Genomic DNA, 11,395 nt, shown 5'->3' on the forward strand with positions numbered 1-11,395 from the left:
TATCATGATCGTTATATCACGGTTGCGGCAGTGTCCGAAACTACTATCGCGGAAAATAACGGTATATCCGCAACCGTGAAAAACGCGATGCGACTGAAAACGTGACCGCGAACGTTATTTAAAACCCTGATCAAAAGTTTAATTATTAATAAATTGTGTTATTTGTGTTTACATTACCATGGACTAAGTTATTTGTCAATCTCCCGAAATTAATTTTATTAAAATTTTAATTTAGGATTAGATCAAATCTACCCATGGAAATCTCCAGATTATTAATATATTTATTAAAATCAATTGCTTGATTAAAACAGTGGTGGTCCTGGTGGATGTTAACGGCTTTGCTCTGGGACTGAGACGGTATTCGACCTATCTGGAAACCCTACTTTATTATGACAATTACATGTCTTTTTCCATTGCATCATTAGATGAAATAAAGTAATTTGGTATTTAAATTATTAGTTTTGATCCGTTTTAGTATTTAAACTTTCAAATTTTTTAAATCATACCTAACGTTTAGTTTTGTTTCACTTTAATACTAGCCGTTAAAAACTTAGCAGAACTATTACAACCTGGAACTTTTTTATGGATAAATTACATCATTCATCGCTCAACTATCTTCTCACTATTATTTTAGTCATTAAAATTTATTTATTTTTAATTTAATTACTTTAATTTTTAAATTACTCCTAATTTAATCAATCTAAGTTTCAAATTTAATATTTTATTTTAATTATATATTAATAAAGTAATTAAAAAATATCATGCCACAAAATATTATTAATAAAATAAGTTAGAGTGATTAAAACATGAGCAATTTGAAAGTTGAGTAGTTAAATTGAAAATTTTTAAACTTTAATATCCAAAATATGAGTGAGAAGATAGTTAAGTGATGAATGATGTAATTTACTCATAAAATATCACGTGCAAAAGTTGTGTTAAATTTTTAACATTGGAGTACTAAAATGAAACAAAACTAAATATTATGTATAATTTTAAAAAAATTAAAAATTTAAATACTAAAACTAATAATTTAGATACTAAATGTATAGTTTATCCTAATATAAAAGAGTGTTAATGGCTTATTTTGTTGTTGAGGTAAATCTGAATCAAGCGATTATTTTTACCTTTTTATTGTATCAATTTTGTTTTAAAATTATTTGTATAAAATTATCCTTTGATTTAGATTGATTGTTATAATATTAATATAACAGTTAATGGTGTTAACGCAATAGTTTATTATACTTTATTTATTGATTTTTTTAATCGAATTTAAAATTATAATTAAATTAATTGAAAATCAGTAAATTTATCTAAAATTTAAACTTTAAAATATTCATAAAATTATTATAAACACATTAAAATATAAAAAATAAAATAAAACATAAAAAATATAAAAATATAATAAATTATAAATATAACAATCGACTAAACACTTTCATTGAAATAGTATCGTCTCTCGTCAACCTGAATTTATTATTATTCATTGAATACATTTTCAATGGAACTAACTATATTGGGGCTTGGCTTTCTGGTTTCCAAAAAACAATTGGGATGGTATCCGTTATTCAAGTTGAGCTTTGGGCGATTCTCATTGGTCTTCAGTGTGTCCAGAAGAAATGATTTGAATTGCTACGGATTTAATATGGTTGTGTTGAAGCTATAAACATGATGAACGATCCAAACACCACTTGTAATCCCTTCTCACTTGTTAGATTTATCGATGCTCTTAGATGCAACGACTGGATTACTGATGTTGTATGGGTTCCTCAAGATTGTAATAAACCTACTGACTTCATTGTCAGAACTGGTAATCCAAGCTTACTGGGTCTAATCAGCTTATCTCTCCCCCAACTGAAGTGAGTCCCTACTGGAATTGGATTCTTTGTCTCTTTATTTATAATGGAAAAGTCTCATTCTGGTAAAACATACTTGCTACAGTACTCCGATCATCTTTTCGGTCAACTCTGTCATCTTGTTTGGTATCAGAGTTATAATCCTAGATCTATTTATTCACTTTATAAAAATTCCAGAAAGAATAAATCCTAAAATCATGTCAAAAAGTACTTTAGCAAAAGCTTATTCTTCCAAATACTTGTTACCATGGGAGATTTTTCCCTTAAAATTCATATAGCTAAAAAGATCTCATCATTTTATGAAGTTAACTATTCTGAAGATGAGAAATTTTAACCTACAAAACTTCCTCTTTTAAATCCCTACTCTACTTGCAGAAAATCATCCTTTTTTCTATTAAAAGTATTAAATATCTTATTCATACATCTTCTAAAGGTGTTAAAGAATATGTCCAGTCATTCTGTTTGATAAACACTTTATCACGGGATCCACAACAGAACAATTTGTAACTTTGGAAATTCCTCCAGATTTCCCAGGAAAATGTTCAAAAACATTCTCATTTTCATTTTGGTGCATTTCGCTTAGCTCTTAATTATGATGGCACCGAAGGAAAATCAGTAGTAGCAAGAATTGCTTTACTGGATACACGTCATCTAAAGTACCAAGATGCTTGTATTGATACTGTTGAGGCTACTATGAACAATGTGCTTGTAATGGTAAATTTGTTTCCAAATTTTACCGTGACCCTTGCAGAATTCTTATGGATACTTTAAAAGTTCATATCCATATAGTTGGAGCCCGTAGGTAGAATCTTCAATAATTGCAACTCTTCAATATCAAATAGTGAATAGAGTTCAAGATCATGCTTTCAAACTCACTAGAAGCAGATCTAGTGATTCATCACTTTGGATTTCAGTTAACACACGGGAACAATCACACTGTGTTCATGTACCTCGCTAAATTCCAAGAGCAGAACTGTTGCATTTGTTACCAGACAGGTGGATAACAAATTATGAGCAATTTCATCAAAGAAAACAATCAGTCGGGTCCTACAACAGCAAGATTGTCTCCAAAGAATATGGAACTTCGGAGATAAGATTTGATCATAGTCATCTACAACAAAAACAACCAACACCATCAATCTTCCCCACATAGTTGATGATGTTGTCACTTGGAGATCCCATAAAAGCTCATGACAATAAAGATCCAAATTGTTAGTATGAGCTTTGTAAGCCCATTTTTGAAATATCCTATATAGAAAATTTTGATGTCTCTGGAAAGCCAATATATATGCATAAAGATCCAGTCATAGGTCATTATCCATGGGATCCTGAATGCTCGTGTGAACTTTGTGCTGATGATAGATTTGATACATGGATTGAAGGAAATCATCATACAACATATTATCCTTACAAGGTTGGCAAGAAAAAGAAAAAAGGCTTCTCATTCTAGTCTCTAGAAGATATATGCAAGTAAATCCTACTATTAGACCTCTCGGAGAAGACAATGGAAAATTAATTTTCCTTGTGGATTATTTATCTCAAATCCCTACAAACAAACAGAGTGATACACTTCCAAAATATTTTCCACCAAATCTTCCACCTCCAACACCCAAAATAAACCCAGAAAAATTGACCCAATCTTGCTACAAGAAAATTCAAAAATGGGTTAGTAAACACCCATAACAAAAATCACCAATACATGACCAACTAGTTCCTGCAATCTATATGTTTCAACCATCAAACCCTTCATGATAAAGAATTTCCTCTTCTTGAGGAATTCACTGAGAAAGAATATAAACATGCTCCAAAGATTTTAGTCCAACTACAAGGTGAAAAGATCAATGCAGCAGAATCAACTCTTAATTGGCAAACAGAAAATGCTCTTACTCAAAACGCTACCTTAAAGAAGATTGACTCCAAGATTACCTAGATAGATGACAAGCTCAACCATGTGGAATCAAAAGTAGATGCCAATACAAAAATTGTCAATGAGCTAATTGTATTGTTTCATAAAAGATTACAACAAGTTGAAAAAGAAATTACCTCACCGGGACAAGATTTCTTTTTCCATCTCAAACAAAAGAAAAAGGAAATCAAGAAGCTAAAAGAGAATATTAAAGTACTTGAAGAAACATGACAAGTTCCGTAACCCCTTAAAAGAGAAGAACTTTTCCCATCTCTGAAGAGATCCATTCCAGAACCTTCATAATCTATGTTTGCCTCTTTCAAGAGACAGATGAAGCCCTCGCAGGGGTTACTATTTTCCTCTTTGCCTACAAAAACAAAGAAGCCATCAATTTATGAGCTTTATCAGCAGATAAAGAAACAAGAAGCTGAGAAAAAAAGAGAAAGAGATAAATGGATGAGACTAAACCAAGAAAAAGATGATGATCCATTTTATTCTCTAAAATTCTCCATGGCATTGATGATTCAACAAGGTCAGAAGAACCCTCTGACCTCCTTTCTCAAAGAATACAGAGAAAACACTATCCAAAATTTTTTTGCAGTTAGCCTTAAGGAGAAGCATGAAGGTAACATATCAGATTAAGAATATTGTAATTATGCTTCTTCAGAAGATTCATATACTTCCTCAAAAGATATGATTATGGAAACCACCCATCAGGTAGAAGTTAATACATAAGATTCAGATATAGAACCAGAACATATGAAAGAAACTTAAATAGCTAGACAGTCACAAACATTTCCAGTCAATGACAGGAAGTATACATTCACAGTTGATGATGTTCTTGTATCAATATGATCTCAAAGACTACAGGAATTACACTCGTGGATGGAAACACAGAAGCTGACAAGGGGAAACAACTATGATATCCTCACAGAATTTGTCTCTAGATTTACTAGTGTACTTAGAGAGTGGTGGATTACGTTGGCTGCAGAGGATTAAATGCAATTCCTAGTTCAACAAGATTTTGCAGTAGTTATTCGGACCATGAATAATTGCTTCTTTGGAAACCCAGATGATGTAAAAACTCTCAAGAGAAAAGATTTTTTTCTTCAAAAGAATATGTTGTTCTTTTGGGAAAAAAAAAAAGAGATAGAGAGAAACATTTCAACATTATGACAAAGTTCTTTTGTACTCTGGGAGCATATCAGAGTTTGAAGCAAGCAATATTGGCCTCGATCCCAGAAATCTTGCAAAATGCAGTCAATAGACATCTACAATAGCAAATGAGAGATATTTTACATTTGACTATGGGAGAAATCCAACAGAAAACTTACATCACTCTTGAAGAAATTTGTGATAGAAAAAATATCATTAAAGACTATATGACTGGAAGCAGAGAGCTAGATAAAGCTTGCAAGGAGTGTGGATTGACTATTAAATGTAAGAAAGAAGAAAATGCCATTGTGGATCCAAGAGAAGAAAGAAGAAGTTCTACAAAGATCTCAAAAAAGAATCTTTTAGATCATCATCCTTCCCAAGGAGAAGAAGAAAATGGAGATATCTGAATAAAAAGTGAGCCCAAGGAGTAAAGTCATTAAGATGCTATGTCTGTGGATAAAAAGGAAATTTTACAAAAAAATATCCCAGAAACAAAAAGGGATCAAAGATGATACAACAAATCCAAAAAAAAATAGGGATTAAGATCAAAGAAGATGATGATGTTGAATCCCTCTTTTCCATTGAAGATGAACCTACTGATCAATCCTTATTTTCCATGCAAAGCATGGAATATCATCAGATTGATTCAAAAACAGAATGGTCTTCTGAGAATGAAGGAGTTTATATGTTTTAAATCAAGACAAGCTCATCATCGACATCAATTGTTCTTGTCATATTCTAGCATCTATCTACCTTGGAAAATATGAAAAATTGATTCTAGTGATCGCTTTTATTGATACTGAAGCTGTTGAGACGGTCATGAATCCGGAGATCTTTCATTCAAAATAGTGGAAATCTCATACCAGATATTTTAATTTAGCAGTGGATCAGACGTTTGCAACTCAGCTCATTAGTAAGCCAATTACTATTCAATTCTTTCTAGGTTGTGCTATTACAACCACAATGTCAGGATCACACATCCTAGGAAAGGATTTAATAGTGGGGTTTGATCTCTATACAAAAGCCAAACATCTGAGAATTCTACCTAATGGTCTTAAATATAAACCTATGTTTAAGACATTTGTGGAAATCTCTAGATTATACTCCGTTTCGCCAAATTTAAGCTCCGTTTCTGATATAATTTATGTTGTTATGTATCTGAGGAATTATGAAAGTTGAATTGAAGATCAAAGGCGTTCGAATGGAATTTTATGGTCGATCAGTATTGCACAGAAATCAAGGTATACTTTACTACCTCTTTATGCTTTATGGAATATGTGAATATTGGTAAATGCATGATTAAGATAATGTTGGTTTCATTTGTGTAGTTAATTAGTTTTTACACTCGATCTGAATACAGTAAAAGGGTTTAGTAATTGATTACGGTTCAGATGATTTTTATAAGAAATTGAGGGATTGTTAGAATTAAATTACAAGTTATGTGCTTAGTGATAAAGAAATCAACATGGATTTGTAACTTATAGTTTATTTCATCAAAGATTAAATGTTAAAGGTACTTGGATGGGAAATTATGATAATACTCTGGTAGGGTAAAATTACGAAAAATACCTTAAGTTGTAAGATGTCAAAAATTGTCCTTGGAAGTGATTAATAACTCTGAAAGGATATATTGATATGATAAAACTAAGATGCTTAAGAAATGCTAGATTTTGCTTACGAAATATGGATAACCCGGTTTTTTAACCCCAAGGTGGTTTATACAAGATACTAGAAGTTGTTAAGGGAACCATTTCAAGAGCAGAGAAGGTTCAAGAAAGCAATTAATCATAGGATCTCTATATTATAATTATTTTCGTTAAGAATTACTATCGAAATTATCTGGTTATGAAATTAAGAAAATGCCCTTGAGGGGTAAAATAGTCAGAGTTGACCCTGAATGAAAAAGTACTTTGAGGATTCGTACTTAACTCGATTAGTACGAATTTAATGTTGAGATCCTATTTTTGTATGAAAATTACTAATTCGTTACTAACATCTGAGAAAGGCATTCAACTTGGAAATCACGAATGAGTAAGCACATGACAACAAATATTTTATAGATGCTGTCTTTTGTCAGAATTGTTTGAAAGGACTGAAGTAGATGATACGTTTGAATTTAATAATAAGACTGGACGAAAGAAAATGATTGAAATATTCTAGATCTGTAAGATGACCAAAATACCCCTATAATGGAAATGACCCAAGAATACCACCAAGCTCAAGAATGATTGGATATCTTCGAGCTCTGGAATAAATGGAATAAAATGAACACCAAAATACCAAAATACCCTGTGTGTTCTATTCTAAGTAAATGCCTTGGAGGCATAGTTTAGCCTTTAATAAAAAAAAATTGTGTGTTTTCAAAAAGATGACCTTCTAAATTTCCTCTCTTCTTTTTTCTGAGTCTTTTGGAATGAATGAATAGACCTCCAGTGAGTTTTCCTGGTGTATGCTCTGCAACTTGTCATTTCTATGGATCCGATTTACGTCAAAAACCATGAAAGTTTAGACCGAAAGACTAAATATGAAGATAATCTTGAAAAGAATAATGGTTGGTTACTATAGCTAACAGGCAATACCGCTTTTGCTATGGAAAAACCCCTTTTAATAATGAACTCATAGTAAATTTATCTATGATAAGTAAATATATAAAAAAAAGTAAACAAAAAAGTTAAACTTGTAACAAGAGCATGTAATTAGCTGTTAGCAAAATCAAAAGAATGTTATTTTCTTTAAAAATTTATAATTAATTCAATTTAATTATTTATTATTAAATAAATTGAAAAAAGTAATTTAATTTTACGAATTTAATTTTTATAAATTGAATATTTAAAACATCAATTAACAAATTAGTGTAAGATTCTTTTTAATCCATGATAATTTAAAAAATAAACAAAGTGACAACTTTAAAAAATATTCTTCAAATTTAAAAACATGCCCATAAACTTCACCTCGTCAAAATTTTAACGTCCTCCTACCTTAATGAATATTTTTCCTTTTTTATCAATTTCTTTTAATAATCAAAGATGATTAAAATATCAGAATTTTTTTTAATTTATTGACAATACATTGTCTTACAATCTTCGTTATTCGAATCTAAAACCTCTAAAAATATTAACATTCCATTCCATTACTAAAATTATTCGATAAAATCTCTTTATTAAATTGAACACATATAAAAAAAAGGGGGGGGGGAATGAAATGATTCATATTCCCTTTATCTATCATTTTGACCCTTCCTAGTTCCTACAAGTAACATTGGTACCCTTTCTTTTATTATTATTTTTAATCAATACTAGTATTTAATGTCTTCTCCTAAAACACTTTATATTCTTTTTTATTTCAATACAAAATTTATAATTTCTTTTATTAAGGTAATTCTAAAGTAGTATATACTTTAAATATTTAAAATCATTTAACAATAAATGTTCAATCACTTATGTTATAGTCGTTAATACTCGAATACATGACCTTGATATTTTCACTTTGAATAATCATTCAATTCGATTATTGAATTTCATTTTAAAATTTAATTTAGTTCATTTTATTCAAAAACCGATAGAATCATCTCATATGTGACTTCTGCAACCCCTTAATGGCAAAATTATCATTTTTGTGTTTAATATTTAAAACTTTTCAATTTAATCCCAAATTCTTATAACTTGATTATTCTCTACATTCTGGCTTGATTTTTACTATCCTTAGTCCAAACTCATCATCCTTAATTAATATAAGAGACCAATTTTGATATTATATATTAATATAAATTTTGTTCCTACTAAAATTATCATATTTTTTTTTTAAATATTACAGATTGAACTATTCAAAGTGTTAGTTAATCGACTGTAGAGAAATAACTCAGTCTGCACCTCGGAATGTAATTCCGAAACTACACATCATTGAAAGACGTTCGAGCAAAACTCTTTTGGATTAGCAAAAAGTATTATAATTCTTAAGAAAATTTATCTAACCTTACACATTAATATTTTTACAGTTTTCAAATCCATTTTTTATACAACAAATGTAATATATAAAATAAAGAGATCAGATATCAAACAGAAAAATTAACAATCTCAGTTTGTCACCACTTAGTCTGGTGACAAGAGAAGACTGTTGTGTGCATGTGACATGAAAGCATGCCATATATTAATCCACTAATATCTGCGTTGCCGTCTCAACTAAAAACAAACATAAAATTAATAAACACGAATCAAATTATCTTAATCATTAAAATAATTATTATTGTTCTTAAATATCACAAACTCGAACACCAACAATTATAAAGGTAATTAAATATTTATTATCAAATAATATTTCAATCACCACCATTAATAATCACGTGATAAAATTTGACGTCCTAATGATGTGGTTTGTCCGAGACTTCCAAGTGTCGGGAGTAAATTGTACTTACCACTTCCGCTTGCACATCTGAACAATTACCAGAAACATGAATTTATTAGTCTAAAAATGTTGATTTGGTGTAACACTTTTATTCAATCAAATAAAAAAAAATGCCACATTCTATATCTGAGTTGTTCTACGATCAAATCAAACTTAAAATAATACATATAAAGCATGATTGTGTCATTAAGAGTTATTTTGTAAATGATTTAAAATTTGAAGGGATAATTTGTTTGATCATTTAATAAAAAAATTAATATTTAATAAGGAAAAGTAGCGCATTTATCAATATCATAACAGAAGTATGGTACTCTTGTTCTGGTATCAATATTCTAAAAGATATTGATATCAATTTTAATTTTTTTTATATAATCACTAGCATTTGATTCATTAATTTATTAATTTGAATACATTTTAAAATTGTAAACTTTATTTAAATTTTCAAAAAATTCTAAACTTTATTTTAATCAATTTCAACGCAAATCTTAACGTGGAATCGTCAATCGAACATGCCTTTTATGCATATTTCCAACTTTCTTCATGCTTTCCATTTTTATTCTCGTTTTGTACTCAGGGACGGAGCTCCCTTATGGCTCAAGGGCCCAAGTTATATTAAAATTTATATGTTTAATATAATTTTAGTTTAATATTATTTTGATTTATATAAAAATAAATATTTAAATTTAAAAAATATATTAAATATTTAATCAAATAAGAGTTGAACTCAAATTTTGGTCTAATTACAATTTAAGTCATTGTAAGTTTAAATATTATACAAATTAGAAGTTGTCTTTTGAGTTTTTTTTTTAAATTTAGATTGAATACAAGGTAATATTTGTATAAAGATTTTCAACTATTTGACAATGAACGCTCATACACCTATATACGTGCTTGAACTCGATACCTCAAGGATAACAACAATCACTTAATCACAAAGGTCACTTGGTTCGTGCTGAATTTCGAGTTTAAATACCTAATAAGTCTTTATATTTTTCTCAAATAGTCTAATATTTCGACTATGCCAATATTTAATTCTGGCTATTGTACCACAAACATTATATAGCCCATCAAGATGTGTTTAAATTTCATTTTTTGAACAAAATGTTTAATTTTAATATCAACTTGCATCGTCATGATAAATCATAGCGCATCATGTAATATGGTTCAATGTGTGATATACATCATTAATTTCATAAAGTTAGCGTCGATGTGGCCCTAAACCTGTTGAAGAATCGCGATAATAAGAGGGAAAAGATTAGGATTTTTAGACAGTTAATGACATAACCTTTATAAACCATGATCACGAGATGTGGTTGGGTGTGTAATTAATTTCCCAAATATGAATGATTTTTCTTTCAACAAAAAAGAAAATTACAGAAAGATTTTAGAATCGACAAGACTAAATTTCAACCCAAGTTTAAGCTTTGTAATACCCATTTCATCATGTAATCAAACGATCTGAAAAAGAAAACAATCGTTATTCAATCACACATCGCTCACGCCGGGGAGAATTGAACCCCAATTATTTTTTTTATAATTTTTTATAAAAAATTAAAAATAAAGTAGACATACTTTTAAAAGAATGTTTCCATTATTTAAAACACACACTATAGATTACTTTCTAAAATTTAACTTATAAGTACTGACAGGACGATATATTAAAATTGTAGTAATTGATTAAAGATATAATATAACAAAATAACCTTAATGTTTGTAGTGGTGTCAAATTTCTTCGTATTATTTTTTTAGAATATTTGATCCCTTAATATTTCATTTTAGATCAAAAAATATCTTCGTTGGATGAAAACCGTTAATCAAATAAGAATCAACAAATAAAAATGACATAACAAACTTACATAACATCGAATGCTGACGTGACAATACCACATATACAAAGATGATGATGGAACATTTGTCACTTCATAAAAAATAATTTTTTAAAAATAATTATATTAAATTTTTTTAATAATTTTCAACCCAGACAAATATGACACATGTCATCTTTTCATTGACTTAAATATAAAATTGTACTCAAAGCTCACTGTTTATTCTTCTTCTTCTTCTTCAATCTTCCTTC

This window comes from Hibiscus syriacus, unplaced genomic scaffold (assembly GCF_006381635.1).
Source record: "Hibiscus syriacus cultivar Baekdansim isolate YM2019G1 unplaced genomic scaffold, ASM638163v2 tig00116997_pilon, whole genome shotgun sequence".
In the NCBI taxonomy this organism is placed as follows: Eukaryota; Viridiplantae; Streptophyta; class Magnoliopsida; order Malvales; family Malvaceae; genus Hibiscus; species Hibiscus syriacus.